The sequence below is a fragment of the Triturus cristatus genome, chromosome 7 (assembly GCF_964204655.1).
Source record: "Triturus cristatus chromosome 7, aTriCri1.1, whole genome shotgun sequence".
Classification (NCBI taxonomy): domain Eukaryota; kingdom Metazoa; phylum Chordata; class Amphibia; order Caudata; family Salamandridae; genus Triturus; species Triturus cristatus.
The window spans coordinates 1745187003-1745213944 of NC_140590.1; the positions used below are offsets into that span (position 1 = coordinate 1745187003).

Genomic DNA, 26942 nt, shown 5'->3' on the forward strand with positions numbered 1-26942 from the left:
AGGCTTAATGAGATAAGAAAGGCAGATGGCGGCTGCGCGCGTTCACGCGCACACGCACACAAGCTTTAGGCCAGGAAAAGCTTGTGGGAAACACTTTGAAAAGCCCCTTACTAAAAGTCGAGCAGGCAGCGCATGCGCTGCTCTAGGCTCAACCTAAAAATGCTGGTTTGTGATGGTATTTGTGATTTGTTTCATCAACCTAGGCATAAAAACTGGTCAGACCAATAGCCACAGCTTCAATCCTCTTAAAGTAGCTCGGCTAGTTAATGTACCGGCACCATATCATTGCGTGTAATGTTAGAGGTCACAGTTGAGGTTTAATTGAGATAACATAAGGGTTAAAGCTTTTGTTACAGATATCCTTGTGTAATCTTTTCTCCCCTTGCTTCTTTCCATTTGTCTCTAGCTAGGGGCCCCTCGTCATCTTGTGCACATGTGGTATTGATGGGGCTGTTGATTTCGACTGGTGCCTCTCATCCTCTTCCTGTCTCAGCCAGATTTAATCAACACTTTCTCTTGAGATCTCCCTTCAGGTAATTATGGTGTCTTGTCACATTCCAGTGGGTGAGTTGACAGCTCCCCAGGGAATCAATCAGCAAAAAGCCTTCCAGATGGTTCAGTGTTTACTCGCTCAGTAGCGAAGCCGGCACACCTACACATCACCCCACAACAGCAGCACACATTATACACGATTTCTGTCACCATCATATGCACAATACAACTGAAAGCCACGGAGTTGTCTGAACGTTTGCTCCCTCATTGGCAAATCCTTTCAAATTATACTGATACATGATACCATATTATCAATCTACATATCCATATTGAAAAATGTCTATATTTTTTATTATAAGGGAGAAGGAAAGTGGGATCACTGATTCCTTGATGTGTAAATCACCACAGTGCAAAAGGGTTTTATAGTCCAGGAAATTTCAAATGTACCTTCGCTGGAGTTTTGGGTACCTTATGTTATTACCTGCTGCTATGTATTCTGCAGCATTTTCTACTATTTCAAACCTTTTACATAGCCTGCTGTCCCTGATTCCTCTCTTCTACCAAGTGTGGTCTGTTGCTGGGACTAGGCGACTAAAAGGACAGGTCTCAATGGCCAGAATATTCAAGGTCGGTTGATGTTATGTATGGTTTTTTAGCTATCCTGCTCTCTCTTTGTCCTTTCTGCCCTACATTGCTCATTGCGGTGAGGAGGAGCTGAACTAGAGTGGACAACATAGTCCAGACTATCTCACTGACACCCTCCGCTGACAGGCCTTACTTTTTCTAAATTACTGGAAAGTAATGCCCCTAACCCTGTCTATTTCCACACTCCACTGGCCCCAGCCTGCCTTGTCCTTTTAAGTTGGGTACACCTCATTGTTTGTGGGAAATCTCACACTTCCCTAACATTTTTGACTAAGCTATGCCCTGCTTAGAACCTCGTAGTACCAGTTCTGAAACTATCCAGAATACATAAGGCTCTGGACGAGTTTAAATTCTTGATATGACAGGAGAATTGGAAAGCAGTTAATGTTCTTGCAAAACTTAATGATAAAGAGTAATTATCTGATATTGAATGTCCTTAAATTCAAATTATTTTAATGTTTACATGGACGTGTATAATAAAACATAAAAGTTAAGTTACAGCACCTCAATCATAAACCAATCAGACAGACAACTCAGACAAAGTGCATGCTTACCTAACAAACAAAATTCTCATATAAGCACAGTGACACACACCTACATCAGTCACCCATTTAGACCACAGATACAACCAATGGATATCAACACGTACACCCGTCTATTTAATACAAGCTCCTCAAATATCAAGGGTTGTATACTCGCGACACAATGAATTTCCAACAAGACTTAAGTCAGGTGGTAGGAAGGGTGAGCCTTCTGATGTCATTAGAGGAGAATTAGCTTGAAAAGTTGAGTCAGCCTTGGAACGAGCAGTGCCAGGGAGGGAGGGCGACTATGATTTTGATAACAGCATTCCAAATGAAGATGACAGCCATCTGTGTGCCAAGGCACGTGGAAATCCCTACAACACACTTCTGGTTCCAGTAATTCTGTGTAGTACCATGGAGTAGAACTACTCATAAAGACCAGATATCTGTCAATGCATGTGTCACATTAACAGATGTATTACTGTTAGAAAATTTATTTTGATGACCTATTTTGTAAGGACACCTTTTTGTCACTGTTATTAATTAAAGTATATTAACTGCTTACTATGCACTGTGGAGTAGATTGAAGTAATGGATGCCCTTGGGACAGATTTGTGCTTAAAAAACAAAACAAGTGCAAACGAGAATGTGGTTGGGTATCTGACAAGCAGAAATGATGACATTTCAACCAAGCAGTTCACTATGCAACAGCACTAGTACAGGGCTGGCCCTCAAGGCTGATGAGGCAAAACCTGTCACAAAAGACTGCTTCAGGTTTGGTACAGACAAGCCTCCATGTTCTCCTGGGATCTTTGCAGATCCATGGAGTAGGTTGTAAAAGAAGCACTGTTCCCAAACTGCAGGATTGAGGGCACCAGCTGCTCAAAATGGCGAAAGTTTGGGCACCTCTGGGGGATTCCTTGTCCTTATCGTGTTTATCAAAAAGTGAAGCAAAGATGTGTCATGCATTGTGGTCTGATTGATCAATGGATCTCTGACCCTATTTTGACCTCTCATTGGGCCATAGCCTGTGTAGGGCTGGGTGGAACTCGCGGAGTTTCACTCTGCAGAATAAGGTGAGATTACCTAAAAACTCGATGAGATTCTGCAGAGTTCCGCGAGCAGCAGAGGTTCGGTATGTTGCACTGCTCGTGCTGATTCTTAGCGCCAGGTGCTTGCCCCGCCCTGTAAAATCAGTGTGAATGGCACCATGTAGCACACCAGAGGGTGCTGCATCTTACTGCTGCGCGAGTAGATTTTTTACTTGAGCGGCAGCTTTCCCAACACGAGTGGCAGCTTTCCCAACGCAAGCGACAGCAACTTGCTGTGACCGCCCGCGTTCAAAACTCTTGATGAAAAGTGATCTGTCACTCAGTTTTCTTGCTGGCGAACTCACTGTTGGTGAGTCGCATGCGAGAAAAAAGTCCACCACGCGGCGGTTGGCAGAGTTTTTTTTAGAACTGGGCAAAACACTGTGAGCTCCGCCAGAGGGCTGGAGTTTAACAGCCACTCCTGATCCTGTGGGGACAATCTAGCCGACTAGAAATGCCCCAGATGTGATTCCTGGACCATAGAGTGACCTTGGCTATGCTTAGAGGGTACTCAATAGAGATGGTCTTGCTCACAACTGGGTTATGACTCATTCAAAACACTACTAATCCTAAATCACAGCAGAACTACCACCAACGAAGACGCCCTGGTCGATAGAGGGGGTAACTCCATTTGGGTAACTATGATAAATGTATTTAGTATTTTGTACCTCGATCCCCATGATCGATTATGGATATCAAGATACTCACATTTTGAAACTGTAGCAAATCTGTTACTTCTGCTTCCAGACACTCACCTGGGCCAGACAAGGGAAACAGAAACAGCAAGAATGTTTTGGGATTACTCAAAATGTGTAAAGAGTACACATTTCTGTCCCACAAATAATGTGACTTGGTGTTCACCAACATACCTGCAGCTCAAACCGATATCTACCCTTAACAACAGTAGTATCTGTTGATTGCAAGGCTAACGCACTAAACATATGCAGTTCCTCTGCCCGGGCAGCATTTGTATTACTTGTGGGAAATCGAGGTCATAACTGTGCAAGTTTATCTTTTGCTTTCAGAAGGTTTTGCTTACTTTCGTTTCGCCTTCAATACCAACAAGAATTCCCCCACTCAACCAAGTATGTGAAAGCGAGGAGTGTTAATGTACAGAAATGAGCCGCCTACCCAACATTCCTGGGAGGGTAACACTGGTACTCATATACAGAAGAATGACCCCTCCCCTGACTTAGTGAGTCCTGAAAAAAATCCACCCCCGGATTTTGTGGTGTTAGAGACCACCCAGTGACATGCTTTCTGGGAAGGGAATGAGGTTGCACTTGAGAATCTGTTCTTTGCCAGCACAGATGGCAGAGATCTTTATGTCAAACGGAAATTCCGGGTCCTTTACGAAGTAAACATTTCCAAAGAGGCAGCTGACTCATTCAATTCCCCGATAATGAAACAGAAGGCGGTGGGGTCGTGGAGCACAACATATTTACAGTTTATTCAAAATAATTTAATCTAAATTACCCTAGTTAACACATGCCTAATCCTAAAAGAAGTTCAAGAAAGTGAAAATAAAAGTGATAGCCTCCAAGAGAGGCTCCTGGCCTTTGAATTATGCCTCCCACCCTCGTGTTTTCAGCTTTGCAATCAGATAAAATATACATCTGTAATCCATTCCAGCAGCTGCAATGGCTGAGAGCCTTTAATCAGAGGTATTTACGGCCTCCTCCCTCACTTGGGACTAAGACTCAGCAGCTCCACCCTGGGGAGCTATTCAAAAACGGCATTTTGTAGTATTACAATAGAAGTTCAAACATAATACAAAATGCTATTCACAAACTGTAATTCTAAAGTACTACTGTTTTTTGCAGTTGTACTTTCGAAGTGCAGTTTGAGAATACCATTTTGTAGTTCGTTTGTGATACTATTGTATTCCTACAAAACATACTACAAAATGTAGTTTGTGAATATCCCCAGGCCCTTCAACGTGGGATAGACATGCAAGTAACACGTTTGGAGAAAATTTACACTTGGATTTTGTGAATTTACCAAAAAGTAGTGTTGCTGAGTTGGGGCCCATTTTCAATCTCTAAGTTATCAACCCCTCTCTTGGTCCTCCGATGGACCTTGCTTCGTGCCGACTGGAGTCAGATAAAAGGGGTTCTATTCAGCCATCCAACGAGGGCCAGGAATTGGATGCTGCTCTCCAAACTGATCATCAAAATCAAATATATGATCCTCAGAACTACACTATACAAGTATAGTATTCAAACTGGCAGACCAAATCTCCTAAAGAAATTTAGTCGGGCTAATATCATGCAAACTAGTACTTCAGTTAAAATACTGTAAGGGTTATAGAAAATATAGCAAGTATACAAGCACATCCGCATTTCAGTGATACCAGGTTTGGATCCATTATTTCTTTAGAATCAGTCCTTGTGACTCTTTTGGCAAATTTAGATAAGATGTTTAAAGCGTTTGCAGCCCAAGTAAACTTTCAAAAGTTAATCTTCTTGTAAGTCTTTTTTTTAAACTTTATTTTCATTTTTGATGAATTAAACAACCAACATTACAGCGTACAAGAGGTCGTAGGTATCATGAGCACACCCGCTAGGTTACCAAGGCCAACCTCATGAATTCTTAGAAGCGATAATATAGTTGACAATGAGGGATAAAACATAAGCTTAATCGTAGTGAACCATAAGCATTTGGATAAGCATTCATTCCACCTGTCTCCCCCACCCCCCAGGGCAGCCTCTCTCACCTTTTCGGCCCAGGGCGGGCCCAGCAGTTCAGAGAGGGACTCCCAGCCCTCAGTCTGCCAGCGATCAGGAGCTGCCAGCAAGCACAGGCCAGGGCTCTCCAGGCCAGGTCAGACCGCTCCAGTCCGGCCGGGCCTCACCCCTGCCGCATTGCGTCCTCTGTGTGTCGTCAGGCTTCTTCGGGTCCAGGGTCAGCCAACAATCCGGCTCCGCGTCTTTGTTGCAAAATCATCCTGTACCCTCAACTTTTTCAGATGGGTACTGGTGGTAACTGACTCTGACTAACCAGTCCTAGAGCCAGTGCTATGCTAAAAGACACTTAGAATACAGTTAAAACACCTACATTCACTAGGGAACACTATGCATTGGGGTACCCCTGTTATTAGCATGACCTCCACTGTAAGCCCCTAGTATATAACAGGGCAAGGGGATTAAAACTACCTCTTAAAACAGGCCACAGGGCGCGTTTGCACACTGGTGAATGGAGTGGGGGGGGGGGGGCTGAGCTGACAAGTCCCCTTGAATCCTGAGTGTCCCTTGGGTACAACTAGCCCATCAGGTATCTCTAGTTAGCACCACAGAGCTGCTTTGCAGAGAAAATGGGCACGGCCTGGACCACCTCTCTACAACGCAGCACAGTGGCGCTTCCTGGAAGCACCTGGTGGACTAGTTGGCCCCCATTGGCCCTCAGGATTTAAGGGGAATTATTTCCCCAACTTAAAATGCGCCATGGGGCGTGTTTGCACACGTCACCTCAGGCCCCATCCCCTCCCTTCCCCACTGTGTAAACACGCCCTGTGGCCGTTTTAAGTTGGGAGATTAACTCCCCTTGAATCCTGAGGGTCCCTAGGGGCAAATTAGCCCACTAGGTACGTCCAGTAGGCACCATTGCAGAGAGGTGTAAAAAGGGGCACAGCCTGCACCACTCCTCTGCAAAGCAGCACAATGGCGCTTCCTGGAAGCACCTGGTGGACTAGTTGGTCCTGTGGCTGTTCTAAGTTGAGAGATTAAGTCCCCTTGAATCCCAAGGGTCCCTAGGGTCAAACTAGCCCACTAGGTACCTCCAGTAAGCGCCACAAAGCTACGTTCCAGAGAGGTGCAAAAAGGGGCGTGGCCTCTGAACACCTGTCTGCAACACAGCTTCCTGGTGCATACTGGAGATACCTGTTGGGCTAGTTGTCCCTCAGGGACCCTCAGAATTAAAAGAGAGTTAATCCCCCAACTTAAAACGCGCCACGGGACGCATTTGTACAATGGTGAAGGAAGGGGGCGTGGCCTGAAGTGACATGTCTGCAAACACACCCTGTGGCGCGGTTTAAGTTTGGGAATTAATTCCTCCTCAATCCTGAGGGTCCCTGGGGGCCAACTAGCCCACCAGGTACCTCCAGTATACGCCAGAGAGCTGCGTTGCAGAGAGGTGTTCAGAGGCCACGCCCCTTTTTACAACACTCTGCAAGGCAGCTCTGTGGTGCTTACTGCAGGTACCTGGTGGGCTCGTTGGCCCCCAGGGACCCTCAGGATTGAAGAGGAGTTAATTCCCCAACCTAAACCACTGTTCAAACGCGCCCCTTGGTGCGTATTAAGTTTTGGGATTAGCTCCCCTTGAATTCTGATGGCCCCCAGGGACCCCCAGTATTCAAGGGGAATTCGTTCCCCATCTGCAAACGCACCAGGTGGGCGCGTTTGCAGAGTGCTCAAAGGAGGGGGCGTGGCCTCCGGCGCAATGCCGGTCTTTTTCTTTTTTTTTTTTAAGAAGGGGGGCTGTGTGGCCCCCCTTCTTTTCCAAATATTCTTGGCCCTGGGGACCCCATCCCTCAGGACCTGCCCCCAATATATATATATTTTTTTATTTTGGGAAGGGGGCTGCGTGGCCCCCCTCCCGAGGCCAAAATCTGCCCCGGGGACCCCATCCCCCGGGGCATGGCCATATTGTTTATTATATTTTTTTTTTGGAAGGGGGCTGCCTTGCCCCCCTCCTTAGGCCATTTATGGCCCTGGGGACCCCATCCCCCGGGGCGGGACTTTGTTCTTTTTTTAAAAATTTTGGGGAGGGGGGCCACGTGGCCCCCCTCCCAGGCCACTTGTAGCCCCGGGGACCCCATCCCCTGGGGATGGCCCTCTCCGTTAGGGACCGTGGGGGGGGTCCCCAATCCCCCCACGGTCCCACCGGCTCCCCGCGTCCGTCGGGAACCGGCATTACTTTTGCACATGGGGAGCTGCTAAGATGCAGCTCCCCGTGTGGTAAAGCAATTTGGTTTGAATTTTGAAAGAGAGAGCAGGTTTTCCTGCTCTCTCTTTCAAAATTCAAACCAAGTTTGCTATGGCAGGGCGGGAGCCTTGCCCCCCTCCTTAGGCCATTTATGGCCCTGGGGACCCCATCCCCCGGGGCGGGACTTTGTTCTTTTTTTAAAAATTTTGGGGAGGGGGGCCACGTGGCCCCCCTCCCAGGCCACTTGTAGCCCCGGGGACCCCATCCCCTGGGGATGGCCCTCTCCGTTAGGGACCGTGGGGGGGTCCCCAATCCCCCCACGGTCCCACCGGCTCCCCGCGTCCGTCGGGAACCGGCATTACTTTTGCACATGGGGAGCTGCTAAGATGCAGCTCCCCGTGTGGTAAAGCAATTTGGTTTGAATTTTGAAAGAGAGAGCAGGTTTTCCTGCTCTCTCTTTCAAAATTCAAACCAAGTTTGCTATGGCAGGGCGGGAGCCGTGAGGCTCCCGCCCTACCACAGCAAACTACAGTGTCCCGGGGGTGGGCACCCCGGGACACTGCAGGAGCTGGCCCTGGGGGGTGGCGGTCCCCAGGAACATGACAAGGCTCCAGGAGGGGGGCCGTGCGGCCTCCCTCCCACAATCTACAATCTACCTCTGGGCTCTAAATATTTAAATTGGGGGGTCCTTGACGGTCCCCCCAGCCCTGGGGACCACCACCCCCCGGGGCTGGGGTGTCCGTCACGGACCCCCCAATTTAAATATTTAGATCACCGGGGAGGTGGCAGTCCCCGGGGCATGTGGGGGGACTTTAGCCCCCCACACAGGGTATTTTATTTTTAAAAAGGCCCGGGGGGTGGCGGTCCCCGGGGCTGCGGGGGGCCATGAGCCCCCCACCAATCTTTCCTTAAAGCCCCGGGCATGGCGGTCCCTGGGATTTGGGGGCCTTTGAGCCCCCCACCCATTAATTTTCGAAGCCCCGGAGAGTGGCGGTCCCCGGGGCTGGGTGGCCTGAGTGCCCCCCGCACATAATTGAAAAAAGCCCCGGGGTGGTGGACCCCGGAGCTGGGGGGGCCCCTCTAAATATGTTTAATATATATAGGGAAAGGCCTATGGAAGAATGAGAAGGTGTATAAGTATGTGAATGGATGATTTAGTAGGTGCGTGACTGACTATATAAGTGAGTCATTAAACGTATCTTACTGCAGACTAGTGACTAAACTGTGTGAATGTCTGTATCAGTCTGTCAGTTGTTGTGTAAGCGGCTGCATGGTTTGGTGAGTAGCCACATGAGTGTCTATTTGGGTTATTGATTGGTTGCCTGAGAATCTATATGGGTGCCTGGGTATCTGTGTGGGTGGGTACGGGGGTGTGACTGCATAAATGTGTGAGCGGGTGATTCACTGGGTGTATGGGTTCAAGAGTGCATCTGTGAAGGGCTGTATGGGTGGGTGAGTGTGTGCATGGATGAGTTGATGAGTGAATGGATGTCTCAGTGGTGCATGTGTGAATAACTACATATGTGCAAGGCAGTATATGTGAATGTTGGACTATATAAATGACTATATGTGAGAGTGAGTGATTGGAAGAGTGGCTGTATGGATGAGTGTGTGCTTGTATCAGTGATTGTATAAGAGAGTAAGTATGTGTTAGTATCTGTGAGAATAAGTGAGGTTGTGTCTGTATAACTGCATAGGTGAGTAAAAGGGGGTGTGATTGATTCTTTGCATGACTGACTAGGTGTGTGAGTAACTCTATAGATAAGTGGCAGTGTGTGAGTGTCTGTATAGGTGTATGAGTGCAAATGATAGTGCTGTATTGATTTTTTGTTTTCCCATTTTTTTGTTTTTGTATTGATGAGTGACTGCATGTATGAGTGACTGTATGGGTGAATGATTAGATGATGTGTGTAGACCTAGGAATCACTGGGTGGGTATGTAGTAACTGGTATTGGTTTCAAAAATGGTAGCTTGTATTTTAGAGTGGGTGTATAAAAGTTTATACTAGGGTGTGAGGAGGTGCATCAGATTATCACGTGGATGATGTCATCAGTGATGTCATTTGAGATGTCATCAGTGATGTCATCAGTGATGTCACTGACCATGTCATGAGTGATGTAATATGTGACATCATCAGCAGTGCATTGCGGGGGCGCGAGTTATAGTTAGTTCAACTAACTATAACGGCCGAATTTCTCTGGTTTTGTATGAGTGAAATGTCCAACTAACTATAACATCCCTGAAACCTGTGGTTTTTTCAGTGATATATATATATATATATCTATATATCAAATCAAATCAAATCAAAACTCACTTTATTCGATTATAACACATGATAATCATAAAAGCACAATAAAAAAGAATCTCGTAAAATAGGTCATAACATACATGATAGCAATCATTCTTAAGAAGAGATCGCTTCATTAAATTGTTTCATGATTTACTATAAAATTGATTTCATACATTTAAAAACATTCTTTGAAAACGATAAAACAGATATAATAGTAAAATCATCTTCCAGTAGTTGTAAAACAAGGAAAGCCGGATGAGATTGCCTTAGGCCGATTTTCCTTAAAAGGGGGAGAATCCAGTACTTTCTTTCCGACAAGTAAAATCTACAGAAAAATAATACATGGATAGTCGACTGGTACGACAAGCCTTCACAGGGGCATTTACACAGATCCCTGGACCAATCATTCTGTTCTGGGAATGAAATTGATCTATGTATGGTTCCCAGATGAAAACGAGTTAGCAGGAACCTACTATAATCTCCTATCGGCAGCCCTAGGTAGGGCTGGATTTTGAAGGATGTAAAGGTGGAATAATGGGCAAGAACTGTTGGCTTTTTTAGTTCTGCCCCTCTTCTAAGATCTTCCACAAAAGGCAAACATTTATTTTTAAAATCGTTCCAAGATATGGCGCCTATTGTGGATGGTTTAGTAAAATACTCAGGGTGGCCTCTGTTGAACATGAACTTTCTGATATAATCCAGCCATTTTATATTCTTAACCCCTTCTAAATTGAGGCAATCTGTTAGAATTTGTCTATTTAAAATTGTCTGGTCTGTGGTCCAGATCCTAAACCATAACAGTACTGGTTGAATTTTTATTTGGTCCGTGAGGTGATGAATGCCTAGTTCAGTGTGGCAGATAAAAGAGGAGGTGCTGGCTGGGAGGGTCAATATATATCTCAAGAACCTATTCTCTATAATCTGCAGGGCAGTCACATCCTCGAAGCCCCATATACCTGCTCCATAAATTGCAGTTGCAACGCACTTAGCGTTATATATCTGTAGTAGTTCTGTTGGGGCCCTTTTGCCGATTTTCCTACTGAAATTTATTAAAGCGGCTACAGTTTTAATAAATAACAACTTCCTCGTTTTGACCGCCTGGGACCACATCCCCCTTCTGTCAAATAAAATTCCGAGATAAGAGAATGTGTCTGAACTTTTAATTTCATTAGAATTTAACACAAAAGGCCGGGATTTACTACTACCTATCCTGCACTTCATCACATAGGTCTTTGGGATATTAACGTTGGCGGCAAACAAACAGTTTAAAAGATTAGCCATGGGCTATGAAAATAGTCCAGGCGCCTTTGCCGCACGTGTAGTCTCTCTGTTAGAGAGCATTGACTCTGATGCATACTCGTATGTGGATGATATCTACCTCACAGACGATGAATTATGGTCGCATCTGTGTCGCGTTGAACACATCATTGTCATGTTTGCGGACTTCGGTTACAAATTCAACTTTGCAAAGTCACATATTGCAGAGTATACAGTGTTGTTTTTGGGCTATGAACTCAGCAACGAAGGCCGAGGATTAGCCCCTCATTTCCTGGAGAAGTGCACATGTTTACGTGCTCCGACAACACTGAAGAAGCTACAACCTTTGCTGGGTTGTCACACCGTATCCTAATCTAGAGGCAGTGACGAAGGCCAGTGTACCTAATTCTAAGGCTTTGCATCCACGTTAGATACAATGGGCCACTTCCTTGACATCGCTGGATGTCACTTACAGAATCTGCCTCTTGTGAGTGTAATTCATACTCTTGGGCACCAGTGGGTTGGTGTCCACGCTGTCTGAAACAGCTTAGCTGACGAGGCAGCGAAAACAGCAGTGGCAACATATCTAGTAGCAGCAGTTACAAGATCCAAAAGTAAGATTGATGATGACCTCTTGGCAGCTAATGCTGCAACCGTGAAAGGAATATTTTACCCAAGAGGTTTCCCTTCTAAATACTCTTATCATTTAAGTCCTGATAAAGTTCCTTATGTGAGAATTAACGACGTTGGTGACAGATTGATTCACAACGCGGACTGCAGACTTTCCTTGATAACAGCAGCTCACGAAGGCTTGGCTTCTGCGCATGCCGGCGTTTCAGTGACTGTTACTCTCTTACAACAACGTTACTGGTGGCGCGGGTTGTATAAACAGACTAGAGCTTATGTTCTTAATTGTGACATCTGCCAGCAGATTAAACCTTCGACTGCTGCGCGCCCACCAGAAACACAGTTGTACATATCTAATAAACCACTTGGGTGTGTTTATTTGGATCACTGTGATCCTTTCTCCTCTGATACTGCGTATAAGTACATCTTAGTTGCAGTGGATTCGTGCACACGTTTTCTTTGGGTATGGCCACAACAGAGTGTTGATGCTCGAACTGTCATCAGGGATTTGTATGTCTTTGTGGGAATTTTCGCATGTGGTAACCTTTATTCTGACCAAGGTCCTGCGTTCACCTCTAAGGCGTACAAAGAAGCCATTTGCTCTTTGGGGGTCCAAGTCAAATTTTCGTCTCCATACCGGCCTGAGGGCAGTAGTGTTGTGGAGCGAATGAACCGTGACTTAAAGCAATCTCTGACAGCTAGGGTTTTAGGCACTGGCAGGAACTGGTTAGCCCATCTGTATAACGTTCAACGTGCACTTAATAATCTCCCTAGAAGGTCTCTGGGTGGGCGGACCCCATGCGAAATGCTCTTTGGCATAAAGATGTTTGTTCTGGACCTTGATGGTCTAGACATGGCGGCGTAGGCCGCACCCTTTGACGTAGATGATCACTGTGCTGTATTACAGAATCTACAAGAGACCAGAGACGGTCTTGCAAAGGAACACTTGCCCTCCACGACTGATACTGCGCTTCAGATTCCGGTAGTGGCTGGCTACCTTGAGTTGGTGACCTGGTCCGTGAGAAGGTGGAGAACAAGAAGGAGTTCAGCCCCTCTAATCGTGCTCCTGTACCAGTGCTTGGCATGCAGGGTACAAGAACAGTCATTTTACCTCCACTTCCTGGTTGCAAGGATAACAGGTACATCTCCATTAACAATGTCTAACTACAGTGAGTGGCCAATTCTTCTTAGTATGACTCCAGCGGTCTCTTGTCCAGCGATGCTGAGAAATTCTGTTTTGGCTCCGGCGTCTACCACCAGGCCTGACATTGCCATCAAGATGCATATGGTTACTAATCCTTTGTTGCCACCACCGGCTGGTGGTTCACCTGAAGATACTGAGTATTCTTATCCCACAGATGTGTTGTTGCCTGGTTTACAATCAACTGCAGTTGACCAGTCACGTTTTTCATTTGACACTAACTCTATGACTTCCAATCCCTCATCGAAAATTTCTATTTTTGCTGCTTGGTTTAAAAGACATTTTTTAATTCCACCCTGGACTTACATTTGGCTGTTGCTCATCAGTATTTTTTTGTTTATGTCCATTGGATTTGTGGTGGTATTTTTTCATCTTTTAAATGGACACTATCTCACTGAAAGATCTGCAATTAGATTAATTGATGGAACTTTGGCCCCGACTCCTCATCGCACATCATGAAAAGGGACCAGACTTTTGTGAATATTACTGTCTGGCCTGTGTTTGATGGGATTGTGTGGGATGCTGTTAAATTTAAAATTCATGGTCCCACAGAAGTGATTAATGTCCCCCCAATGTACTTCGTGCTTCTATGGGGGATGTTGTGAAACAAAACATCTGCTCTGATGATTGGGACGTCCCGGCCATAGAGGCACTTTTTTCTGATTTGAAATATTATGCTGCTTTTGATACTGAAGATTTGTATTTAGACATGGCTAACTATGGGGAGTTGTTTTGCTACCAACACCATGGCAATCATTTCCTGCATAAATCGAATACATTTAGAAATGTTGTCAATTACACACAATGGGAGCATTGCCCTGCGCCCATTGAAGGCAGCTCTAAAACTTTAGTGAAAAAATGTACATATTTTACTGATTTCATTGTATCTGAACCAGAAGCATTTTATTTTAAAGTGGCTGCGGAGCCAGCTTCTAAGGTTAGACTGACCCACACTAAATTATTATATTCCAAACCCTTTATGGATGAATTGGCTATAGGGGGCTATTAGCTGTGGAAAGATACCATTGATCTTAAATCGCTTTGGGGTTCTAAAACGTGGCAGGTACAAGGTGCAGAGGCTCTGAATTCTACCATTTTTCAAACCACCTGCTTTGGATTGGCTACTTCTAAAAAGATGAATTCACCCTCTGTTCCTGATCTGGGTGCTTATCCACAATGGAATAATCACACAGATCTGTCCATCGATGCGTTGCAGTCCTATATTTCTAATACATCCTTCAACATTTCCAACTTAGATCCTGAAGGATGGTTGATATGGCAGATGAGCTCAGATTCCTGTCAACGTCGGTTTCTGGGTCTATATCCTGGCTATACACAGGTTAGGGATGACCCCAGGTTTGCATCTCTTCATACTGTTACTACCTATTCTGTCGGGAAGTTATGTCAGAATTGGCTGCAACATTCCACTTTAGCATCTGTTAAAATTCATTTATCAAAATTAAATGACAAAATAGATCTGAATGATTTTGTTAAGGGTCCTGTGGATGGCAGATCCAAAAGATAGGTGTATGCTATTTTTAACGAGGTGTGGAAATTATCTCAAATTGAGGCTGCGTCCAGATTAAGAACTATTGATCAAGCAAATCTGGAAAAAGTGCTAGCTGTAATCGATAATAGCATTTACACCCTTTCTTCCAGAATTTACACGTTAGATAACATTGTTTCTTCTGTTGTGGATATTGTACAGGATGATATGTCTGTTTTATACCATGGTCAAAATCAATTGCGTTCTATTATGCAGTTTGCATGGACTTTGCACACATTGAAGGCTGGGAAAGTTCACTGAGACTACATGAATACATCATCTTTATTCCTGCCGTTTAATCTGACTGCAAAACAACAATTCACGTCCATGAAAGATGCTACATACTCATTACTGCAAATTGAAAAGTTAGAGCCTTTACCTTTCTATGTGGCCGAATCGAACTCAGCCGTGTGGCTTATCCACGGTTTGATCACCCTGCCGTTTCCATTGTTTAAATTCAGTTTGTGTATGAAACATTACGCCCTAGGCAGATATGAACCATTGGGTACTTCTTTCCTGCATGAAGCTTGGTCACTCCCATTTACATACAGATACATGAGAGAGGGTAAAGAAGTTTATTTGAAAGGAGAGGAATGCACTTCCACACCTGATCACTCAGTAGTCTGTAGGCACATTCAATTGCATGGCGCATGCAACGTTCAGGCACCGAATTTAGCTTTCATTCCAAAGGGAAATCCTGTGCCAGTAATTACGCCCACTTTTACATTTTTAGCTAATGGTAGTTATTTGCTCTTAAATAATGAGGCGTGCTGCAGGATGCTAATAGGAATCCCGTACATTGTAGCTGTCTCACAACGCGTAATATGCTGTAAAAATGTCCTGTTCCCGCCCCCGCATGGGAGACTGGATGTATCCATCTGGCCTTCCATCCCAACCTTGAAAGCAGAGTTCAACAAGATGAGCAGAATAAGGGCTGTATTGTCTCAAAAAGAAGTCGCACTGACTTCCTCCCGTGAAACATTCGTCCTTCACGTAGCTAACACCCGCACCGAGGTGCATGCGCTTTTAAATACTGATCTCCCCCTTCATTTCGGTGCTCTGATTCATACTATATTCAATGCCTCGTCAACAACTGGCTTAGCGCATTTTTTCAAAGTTGTGGGCTCCGGCCTCGTGACCTCCTTCCAGACTAACTTTGGTGTGATACCGGCATTTTTTAATTCTATTTTTTCCAGCGTCATTGGCGGGCTCCTGTTGATTCTCGCCCTCACGGCTGGTGTGCTGCTTTTGGTCTGCTTGCTGCGCAATGACTACACAATATATATCATGCAACAGCCTGCCCCGGCTGCTCCAACTTCATAACCGGGTGCTTGAATATTATGGGACATTACCACGGGCCACTTTAAGCTTAGCCTATGGATTGTCCTTCCGGTTTTCCTACTTTACTTGCGTGCAACCTATTTTTCATTCCCTGGATTGTTCTTTTGAATGGGCTCTGGATTTGTGCCTGTCGAACTTGGTGTCTCCTGGCCCGGATAATGATCGACTGATGAGTCCCTTAGTGGCTCATGAGTTGGACTGTTCTGGTATCGGGATTATGGCCTGTGGAGCGGCACATGGAGTCCTAGGGAATTGGGATTTCTATACGGCAGCGTTTGACTTCTTGGCGAGAAGTTATCTTGAAGAACATGCAAGTTGTCCTCTGATTGTGCTAGAGGCTCCAGTTATCGAAGAACATGTATGTTCATTTACTTTGCTAGACTGGATGGTGGAATCGTTTACAGAACATTATAATGACTTCCTCTTGGAGGCTGTTGCTACTTATTGTGCTTACACGTTGATGGATTAACTTGGAAGTTGTCCATCATCCATTAGCCAAAACACAAGTTTTTAAGTTTTTTCCATTTTTTTTGTTTTACTCCACATCTAGGCTCTGTTGTGCCTTTGCGAGATGTTATATATATTTCTTTCCTTTTTCAAGCGGGTTTTTCGAACTTTCACTACTGTTCGACCTGGCACCTTGGCGTGGGTCTCCCTTTCCACTTTTTGTTGTTGTGCCTTATGTTTTTGCTGGTGTTAGCTGCTCAGAGCACTGGGCCACCAGTGCCACAGTGCAAGTGCTCCCTGTTGTAAATTGCTATATTGATTGGATTCCATGATTGGCTTATTTGGTTTACTGTCAGACCCTAGTACAGTGCACCAGGAGTGCCCAGGGCTTGTAAATCCAAATGCTGCTGGTGGGCTTGCAGCCCTGGTTGTGCCACCCACAGAAGCAGCCTTGTAAAATATGTCTCAGGTCTGCCATTGCAGAGCCTGCGTGCGGTCTGGTACTGTCATGCTGACTGGGCAAGTGCACCCACTTGCCAGTCCCTAAGCCTTCCCTTAACTTCATGTTAGTCACCCCTATGGTAGGCCCAAGGGCAGGGTGCCTTGTAAGCATAAGGTAGGACAAGCCCTGATGTGTGTGGCATGTCCTAATAGTGAATTACAGCCATTTTCGTTTTTCCCTATTGCAAGGCTACCTGTTCTCCATAGGCCAGAATGGGCTGCTGGAATTATTACACACTATAATCCCAGCAGACTCAGAGAACATGGTAGAAATTTGAGTTTAGTATGCCTGAACTCAGAATAAGAAAATACATCTTTTAGTAAGGTTTATTTTAATATTCTGTGTTTGCAAATACCGCTTTTAGAAAGTTGGTCTTTGCTGCCTAACCATTTCAGCCCGCCTCTGCTAGGATGTGTATCTGCTGTCTGGTTTCTGTGAGTGACAGGGCTGGGGAATTCCAGGAGACAGGCTGGGCAGCCAGGTGGTGAATAGAGAGATTACATCCAAATGGCTGGGAGGAGTACACCTGGACTCTGAATAGGGCTGTGCCTTTCCACCACAATGCTGGCTCCACCCCCGGGGGAGCGTCTGATGTCTCTGCCCTGCACACTGAAAAGAAAAGCCAGAATCCTGTAAACAAAGTACTCCAGAACTGGGCTTTACTGGGCAAAGGCCCCCTGGCCTGAAAGGACAAAAGAATTGCAGTATAAGTATTGGGACCCTGAGCCCAAGAAATTAGATCCTGCTTTGACAAGAAGAAACCTCTGTCCGACGAGAAGGAACTGGGAAAGCTGTAAGGAGGAATACTGTCCCTGACCTGGGGGATTGGCCTGCAGTATTTGCCTTGCTGCTGAAGGAGAGGAGAAAGACTACAAAGACTTTATTTTCCAACTTGTGCTTAAAGATCTCCAAGGGCTTGTGAGTGAGCTTGCCCCCTGAACGAAGTCCCAGGACCAGTGGACTTCCCCCGCCTTGAGAGGAGCTGCTGAAAAATGCCGTTCTCCCCGTAGCGCTGAAGCAGAGAGAAGTGTGCGCCTCACCAAGGTTGACACGTACACTGGGAAGCCCCTGCCAAGCTGTCCGGCCCGAACAACAACTTTGTGGCCCCCACGAGCCGTAGCTCGCAACATGAGGGAAGGACTTCGCACCGCACCTCGCTTTCCACCCTCCAAACCGCACTACTCCACGCGCACCCTGCCACTGATGTGGGAAGGCTGCGGTGCGTAGAGTGGCTGGGTACGTCTCACACCACTGCAGCGTACAGTCCGCTTCGCACCGCGCTCAGAGGATTACCCGAGCATCAACTCTCAAGGTACGGCTCGTACGCCGCAACAAACAGCAACCGTACCGCACAAAGCACCGTCCCCTCAAGCAATGCGACTCTGGGCCTCCACGAGCAGTAGCTCGCACCGTGAAAGAAGGACATCACCACGTGCAACGCTTTTGTTTTCACCGCTTCGTCCGTGACGAACTCTTCCATCAAAGGTACTGTGTACGACTCGCACTCCGGGTTTGAGCGCATCGGACAGAAGCGTCCGCTGCGCGCGTCAGACTCTTTGGGTTCATTTCATCATCGTAAGGGCCGAACCGAGGAATATGAATCACACAGACTTTTTTTAAGATACGCTTCACACAAGAATTCTTTTATTGCTGAGAGTATTGTGGTTACGTCTGTCGTTATATGGTCTTGTGCTAAGCCTGATATAAAATATACTTATTTTTGATAATCCTAGTGTGGAGTCCATTTGTGGTGGGTCACCTGATTACTGTATGAGTTCACAAATGCTTAACCCATAACGCCTCTGAAATAAGTCTTGTCTGCTCGTGCCAAGCTACCTAGAGGGTGAGCAGGGGTTATTTTAAGAGGGTAATCCCCTTATCCTGACTAGAGGAGAGGGTCCCTGCTTGTCACAAGTGCCTACCTGTGCCAACCAGAGACCCCCAATTCTAACAAATACCAATTATATGGATGGACAGTACATGAACTTGGTTCTGTCTCTGTCAAACTTGAACTCTGCGTTCCTAATTTGCATCCCTATTTGTTCGTGGTCTGATCAAGGGAGGGTGTAGTGGAGAAGGAGATCCAGGTACACACATTGGTATGTTAGCATAAGCGTCTTAGAATTAAAACGCCATCTTGCCACTTTTGCTGCTTTTGCATACGACACTGCAGGTAGCTGTTATTATAAGAAAACTGCTTGCTTGCGTTTTCTTCACATGAGAACGGTCTGTTGTTCACATCCCTAGACGTGCACCGCTACCTTGGTCTGAACAATGTGTGCAGAAGCCGTCAGGGCCAAATAACAATGTATGCTTTTGAATTCATGTTGATCGGCCCACGCTCTAGCCATAACACGCACACAGCTGCAAATATCTGAAACTCGAGTGCCTTTAATATTGCATTTTGCATGCATGATTCAGACACTTTGGAGAAGACCTTTTCCAGGCACAGAGCAGAACTGATCCTGTGATGTGATTCACCTAAGCTGATCTTTACAGTATGGGGTTCCCCATTCAAACCTAGAGACCTTCTATTAGTTTAATAATACTAGCTTTCTTATAAAGGGAGGGTGACTCTAATCCACTATCATTTATAGCATGATTTCTTACTTCAGTTTATATGGTATTGTAACAATGCTGATGGTTTTAGTTTTTTTTAATCATTTGTCTGCTTATGTTAGCCAAAGTACTGCATCTTAGGGCACGTAGTTAAAAATAAACATTTTAAACTATAATGTGTCTGTGATTACTCTTGTTGTGGACTGATATGAGAATAATAACGAAAAGGTGTTTCTGATTCCCACCATTCCTGAGAGTACTCTAAGTCGCTTGTTCTGAGTTGTCTAATCATTGGTAGCTTCGAGATGATACGGAGAACGAATGAGACACTGATGCTAGTCGGATAGGGGTTCTGGGTACTGAGGTGAGTTTTGGTACACCACAATTCACTGAGGTCCTGGTTTCCTGCGCATAGTTCTGTGCATGAGCAGAATCCCTGCAACAGGATCAGGTCAAGGACCCCAAGGACCACATAACAAAATGGCGTGGCTGTAGGCTAGCACATCCATTCAGAAGTAAAAAAAGGAACACCTACCCCAGGAGCAGGGTGGAATGAGGAGGGTAAGTCACCTGAAGTACAAGGGGGAAAGGCTGGAAGTCATAGTTTCCTCTTAAGATTTTTAAAGTGGGGAAGAAGTCAGCACAGGCACCAGCTCCGGGAGGGGCAAAGCAGCTACGGTGTCTGGAGGGAGCGCACAGCACGCAAAAGGGAGAACAAGCTTGAAGAGAGAAAAGCAGGGCACCGGCGTCACGGCACTCTGGAGGAAGCTCCGACGGGAGGAATGATCCACACGCCCCAGCTGCAGCCCTGGAGAGGCGCCACAGGAGCCAGGAAACTGCAGCAGGGGTCCGGAGGGCAAGCGTTGATCGGTGGGGCCACCAGGGCAGACAAGACAGGCATTGGACGTCCAAAGCGAGGTGAAACCGAAGGGCTGGCAGTAGGGTAAGCAGCAGCAATCGAGCCCAGAGGCAGAGGGAAGTCCAGGAAGGGAGAGCCTCATCCCCGCTCACCGACGGCCATCCGGAGAGCTCAACCAGGCATCGGCATCGCCAAGAATGACTCAGACGACTGCAGGTCATCAAAGACTCAAGGAATGGCAGGGGAGAAAGAAGACTAGTTGTGGAGATGCGAGGAGAGCTGTGCCCGATGCCCGGCTGGGTAGGCAACGGCCGGTATAAAACATATACTGGCAAGTTTACAATATTAAAAATCATTTAAAAAATCTGAAAGTTTTTCCATTTATTCCCTTCCTTGACACCAGTATTCCCAAGGCAGATTGTACCCTTAGGCTCTTTGCCAACTCCATAATATATTTCATTGTGTTGGTACATATATCGTTGTCTACTTAAAATATACATATCTAAAAAAGCCATAAAAAGTTTGGATTACATCCTGAATCTAACCTTACAGTTTTTTATACTCTTTAATTCTCTTATAGGTTCTACTCTCCACGAGGGTGGGTTCTAATCATTGTTCATTTTCTTATATTTCTTAAACCAGATAGACAAATAACTCCTCATCGGAGTTCAGACCATTAGGGGTTTTTCATTCAAACATCAGAATGTAATGGGATTCCAATTTCCTCAAACTTGCCTCACGCTTCCCACCCCGTCTCCTTTTGGGAACTGAATCTACTATGAAGTATGAAAAATCTTCAACTCTGTCTCCATGAGTGTCATTAATGTGTTGGGCCACTGGGTAAGATTGGTCCTTGTTCCTAACTGTCCTTAGATACTGGAGGATTCTAATATGTGCCAAGGGGCACATGCATTGTAGCACGTACACCACATGGTCACTCTTGCAGTTAAAAATCCGAGGGATCCTCCATGGCTTGTTCATAAATGGCAGCTGGATTTCTTTCTTATTTACTCCATACTTGCAGGCCTTGCAGTTACAGCATTTATTAAAACCAGGGTTGGCCTTCAGCCAGCTTCCACTTTCAGTTTACTCAGGGCTACTGCTTACCAGTTCCTGCCTCATTGATTTGGCTCTCTTACAGGTGACTAAAGGTTTATGAGACACCAAACTATTTAGAATGGGATCCCCCTTAACCAAGTGCCAGTGCCTATTCATGCAGTCTCTCACCCTTGCATGATAGGCACTGTACCCGGTTATCATTCTCGTGTCTTGTTTGGGGATATCACTGTTTTTCTTCTTTTTCTGCTTGTCAAAAAGTATTTCTTGCTGTAATCTTCTATCCACCTTTTCTACTGCTTGACTGAGTATTGCCTGGCTGTTGCCCCTTTCCTTAAATCTCTATGTCAGGTCTGTTTGTGCTTGAATTAGTGAGCTTGCTTTGCTACAGTTTCTTTTCATGCGAAGTTGCTCAGTGCACAGGATTCTGTGCTTTAGTTTTTTCGGGTGGAAACTGGTTGAATGCAGTATAGAATTGCGCGCAGTGGGTTTTCTAAAAGTTTGTGTATGTAAATTGCTATTTCTAATAAAAACTTCTAGGTCTAAAAACTGTATACTAGAATCACTGATAGTTTGTGTAAAAGCCAAATTGAGTACATTATCATCGATGGCTGTTACAAATGTATTTACACTATCAATGGGGCCTTTCCATATGATGAATAAATCATCAATAAATCCACACCAAACTTTGATGTTCTCCTTCCATTCTTTCTCATACTGGACCCTGAGCACCTGCTCCTCCCACCAGCCCATGTGAAGATTCGCATAGCTGGGGGCGAAGCAGGTACCCTTGGCCATCCCTCTGAGCTGTCTGTAAGTATCAATGCCAAAGAGAAAGAAATTATTTTCCAAACACAGTTTTACCATCTGCATTAACATTTCAGAGTGTTGGTATGCATTCAATGGTCTGCTGCCTAAGAAATGTCTGAGGGCCCTTAACCCATCATTATGTGCTATACTCATATACAGTGAGGCTACATCAAGAGTTATTAGAAGATTGTCCTCTTCCCACTGTACACTATGAAGTTTCCTCAAAATTTCCCGGTATCTTGGATGTAATATGGCAGGGCTTTCACAAAATCTTGCAAGAAGTGATCCAAATATCTGGTGGTTTCATAAAGGCTTCCAATAGCCAAACATATTGGCCTCCCAGGAGGGGATATCAAGTCTTTGTGTACTTTTGGTATTAGGTACATTATCAGGGTAACTGGATTATTGATTTTCAGGTACTGATGTTCTGAATCTGATATAAGACCCATGCCTCTCCACCTTGCCAGTTCTTTAAAATACTTGGTTTGTACCTCCAGAAGATTGCTATGCGGAACTCACTGTTAACATTCCACAACACTCAGCTGTAGCCGCGCTTCTACATTATATTTTCACAATAGCCAAAGGGCAACATTGCCCCCCTTGTCAGATTGACTCATTACTATGTCAGATCTTGATTTTATCTTGTCCATGATTTTTTCACAGTTTCTATCTTCTTCTTTTTTGTCTTTATTAAAATTCATGCTTGATTCCTTGGCAAGTTCCTTCAGATCTTTAATCACTCGATCAGAAAATAAATCAATTGAGTCTTTTGGTAGGACTGGTATAAAGGTTGATTTTTTCTTAAAACAAGTTATACTTGTTCCATATATATTCAAACCTAGTTTGTCTAAATATCTTTGCAAGATGGTTCCATGTCTAGGTTGTCGTTTGTCCTCTCTAATTCATCCAAGTCTCTGAATCTAAGGTCTAAGGTCGTGAACTACTAGATTACTTATAGTGTCATGTTCTTGGTTTCCCGCCACCTGGTTCTTCCTGCTGGGTTGGTTGCTGAAATATTTCCTCAATTTCAACTTTCTCAAATAGTTGAAGAAATCAATCTGGGTCTGTACGTAATTAAAGTTTGTTTGTCTGCAGTATGATAGCCCTAATGAGAGAATGTTTATTTAAGTTTTCGATAAGGCAAAATCTGATAGATTTATCACAGTAATGGGTGCAGAATTCATTTTTGTTTGTTCCACTTGTTGTTCTTTGTCCTACTTCCTGACAGCAGCTCCATACCTTCTCCTTCGTCTTTGTCATTTCCTCTGTAGCCCCGGCCTCTTCCCCTTCTTGGTGGTCACTGTCTGGCGTTTATGTTTCAGTCCAGTCCTAAAAAATGCATTTCTTCCACTACAGTTGAGGGTTTGTCCGTATTCTCCATTGTTCTTGCGTCCTCTTCGAGTTCTGTATCCACCTCTGAGCTCCACTCGGAGCTCGTGTCTGCAGTCTTTCTTTTGTCTTTGTTCTTATTGACTGGCGCTGTCATGCAGGACATTTTTTGCCAGCGAAGGGAGTCAAATCATTTCACAAAGGTGGAAATTTGTCCCCTCTGATAATCTAGACGGTCACTGGTAAATTCTATTGCTTTTCTTTCCTTTATTGATTTTTCATATTTGCATAATTTGGTTTCTAGTTCTTTTTCAAATGTATTGATCCTTTCAGGGTTTGTCAAGTTATTTAGTTCAAGTTGGAGACACTTGTGTTCATCTAAAATCCTGTCTCTATCTTTTTTGACATAATTGACTAAAATCTTCATCATATTGATTGAGGACTCCGCGCTGTTGTTTACCCAGTCTTGGAGCATCTCTGGATCTAGATTTTCTAAGGTAGGAGTAATCAATATTCTTAATCCGCGAAGCACTCTCCCAACCTATAGATATTTATCCAGAGACCGGATTTCCCACCAAGTCAAAATTTTTGCTCGCCTGAGTTTTTAGGTCTCGGATGGGCGTAGCAGCGCAAAGCGCTGCTCCGTCTCTGCGAGAGGTATTGTTAGAAAAAAAATTCTAAAGGGGACTCTAAGCCCCACCCCTCTTTTCCATTGGGTAGCATCAGCGTTTATGGTAAATGCTGGCTTCCCATGGGAAAAGAGGGTTTTTGGTTGACACCCTGTCCGTTTTCCGACTGCCCCTCCGGACACGATAGCCTGCGTTGCGGCTGTGGTGAAGACTTTTCTTATCTGCTTGTTTATTTAACAAGCAGATAAGAAAATTCTTCACCACAGCTGTGAAGCAGGCACGGAGCGCAGAGGCGCACGGGGAGGACAGGGGATCGCGGCAGACTCTGTGTTTTTCTGCCGAGGCAGCAGGTGTGCGTTCATGCTGCAGGCTCTGGATCCAATCCCGCACTCCAGCACACACAGAGCCGCCACGCCGAACCGCACCCCCCTCCGAGTGAGAACACTGAAGGGCCCAAGTGAGACGAAGAATGGAGACATCCCCAGGTGCTCTTCACTGATTACTATGAAGGGGGTGTTCTAAAGTTTAGCAAGGGAGGATCCTAGTGCCATTCACCACTAATCCCTTATGGGTTCCTAAGTACCGCGCTACTCGCCGAAAAAGTGCTTTGAGGCCTCGTTAGGGGTAGTAAGCGCTATATAAATGCAATTACAATAGGTCCCTTTCAGGCAGGGAACCAACGTTGAATGCTAGTGCTCACAAAACATTCCGATATTACCTATTGAGCCCTGCACACACTGACCTCTGGACACAAATCCATTCAGAAAGTAACACACTTCCAAATATGTTTACCCCTTTAAACAACAGCAACACCGTGTTACTGGAAGCTGTCGGTTTCGCTTTCAGGTCTAGGATAGCAAATAATTTGAAGGCTCAAAAATATGGGCAGGGCCAATAAGAGCCAATGATCCTTCTGGGGTGGTAAATTGGGTACTATGGCACCTGTGTGGTATACAAAGCACTGCACATGATAGTTATTTAAAAAATAAATACAAGACTGCCTAAAACGGAAGGTGATGCTAAATGCCTGTAGTGAATAGAATACCGTTAGTAATAGCAATACATCTCCATACAGTGTTCTGATTCAAAGAACTGTACATATAATTGGCCAACTCAGCCCATCTATCTCAATGGGCCAATATACTGGGAACATTTAAATAGGTCATGCATGCTAACACTACGTTAAAGTACAACACCAGTACAATTATGGTTTACACAAATTATTTATATTTTACCATGTGGGGTGGTCATTCATAACATAACTTGCGTATCTGTAATGCTCATGTTCACCCACGGGCATCTTACCAACGATTAACAGATAGTTATTGTTAGCCAACTCAATGGTACCCATTTTATCGACCTCAGATGGATGAAATGCCAGGAGTGGACATGCTGGGGATTTGAACCTATGACCTTGAAGGAGAAAACAGTACGCGGTAGAGGACGCATTAGTCCACTGAGCCACCAGATCCGACTAATTGCATCAGCTGATGCTTTGCCCACTAAGCTAACTAATAGATTTACATATGCAATACACACCTTGCACTTTTTCTGCCAGACATAAATGCCTAGGGGCGTGCTAAGCGCACACAACAAAGCCGGTGAGTGCAGAAGGCCAAGAGCGGGCGGATGAGTGGATGAATGCACCCCTTGTAACTAATATTGAGAGCAGCGTCGATGATGAATACCCTCTTAAAGTGGGAAGTGCTGATGGACCAGGTAGAGCAAAATTTTGTACACCTCCTCTATTTTGCTTGAGAACTAATTATATAATCTACTAATTATAATTTTATTAACTGAGTGCAGTGGGAAAACTAATCAACCATTTACACACACCAATTACATGTGGGAAACTGCTATTTGCATGGCAAAATAACTCTAATAACTAAAATCTGTACGCATATTAATAGTGGTACATGTGGTAATAGAAATTGCATGATTTATGTTGCTTTTGTGACGTTTGCGTTCCCGTTTAGGTCCGTGAAGGTAATTATTATTGCTTTAAATGTCGCTCTATGCTAGGAAATACTAATAAATAAAGGGACTAGTAAGGGGTTAACATTAGAATCTTCATTTCTTTGTATTAATTATTCTTTTGTGTCTGTTTCGCTTAAGTTGGCATTTGGGCCTACCCAGAAAATAGCGCCCGTAATGGAGTTCAGAAGTGGCCACCGTCTCGTGAGCGCGATCCCTACTGCGCAGACTCAGATGGCTCTGTAGACCTCCACATAACCTATACCACAGTGTCCCTGGTCAAGGATAGGATCTTGGTAGACTGCCAAACTCCAGACAGTAAAAACTGTTTTAAATGAAGAATTGAAATATACAAGCAAACCAAAAACATTGTTGCATAAGGACAAATTGTGCCACAGAAGTGAACCAGCAAAATTCATGGGAACTTAATGAAAATGAAATCAGACGATTCCCCACCAGCCAATCAAAAACCTTTGTCGCCTAAAAATGCTTCATGTTATCCCAAATTTCATTATAAAAAGGGTAGTACAATAGAGAGGGGGGCTGCTGGACTTATGGACATATCGATGAGGCTGGCTGATGCTGCTTTCTTACTCGATGACCGCAAACCTCTATCGATCCCACAGGGGATCACAAATACTTGCACGATTTCTGGTCCTTTGGAGATCTTTGGGACTGTAACGTGCTGAGCAAAGAACTTTGGACTTTAAGCTTTGGCCTGCTTTATTTGGGACAATTAACGGCTAAATTTGGTTATGCAGACCCAAATGAATTAGAGAAAATCCAGATAGCAAGAATAGGTAAATATAAATGTCCGGCATCTGTATTGATTTACTAAAT

The 26942-nt window shown here is 44.9% G+C and overlaps 1 long non-coding RNA gene across 1 annotated transcript in view; it reads left to right on the forward strand.

The window, feature by feature from the left end:
• LOC146812980 (uncharacterized) overlaps positions 1-26942 on the forward strand; it is a 101501-nt gene that overhangs the window by 28984 nt on the left and 45575 nt on the right. Inside the window, exon 2 of the long non-coding RNA XR_014965997.1 lies at positions 407-533. This is a non-coding gene — a long non-coding RNA (uncharacterized LOC146812980). The remainder of the gene's footprint in view (positions 1-406; positions 534-26942) is intronic.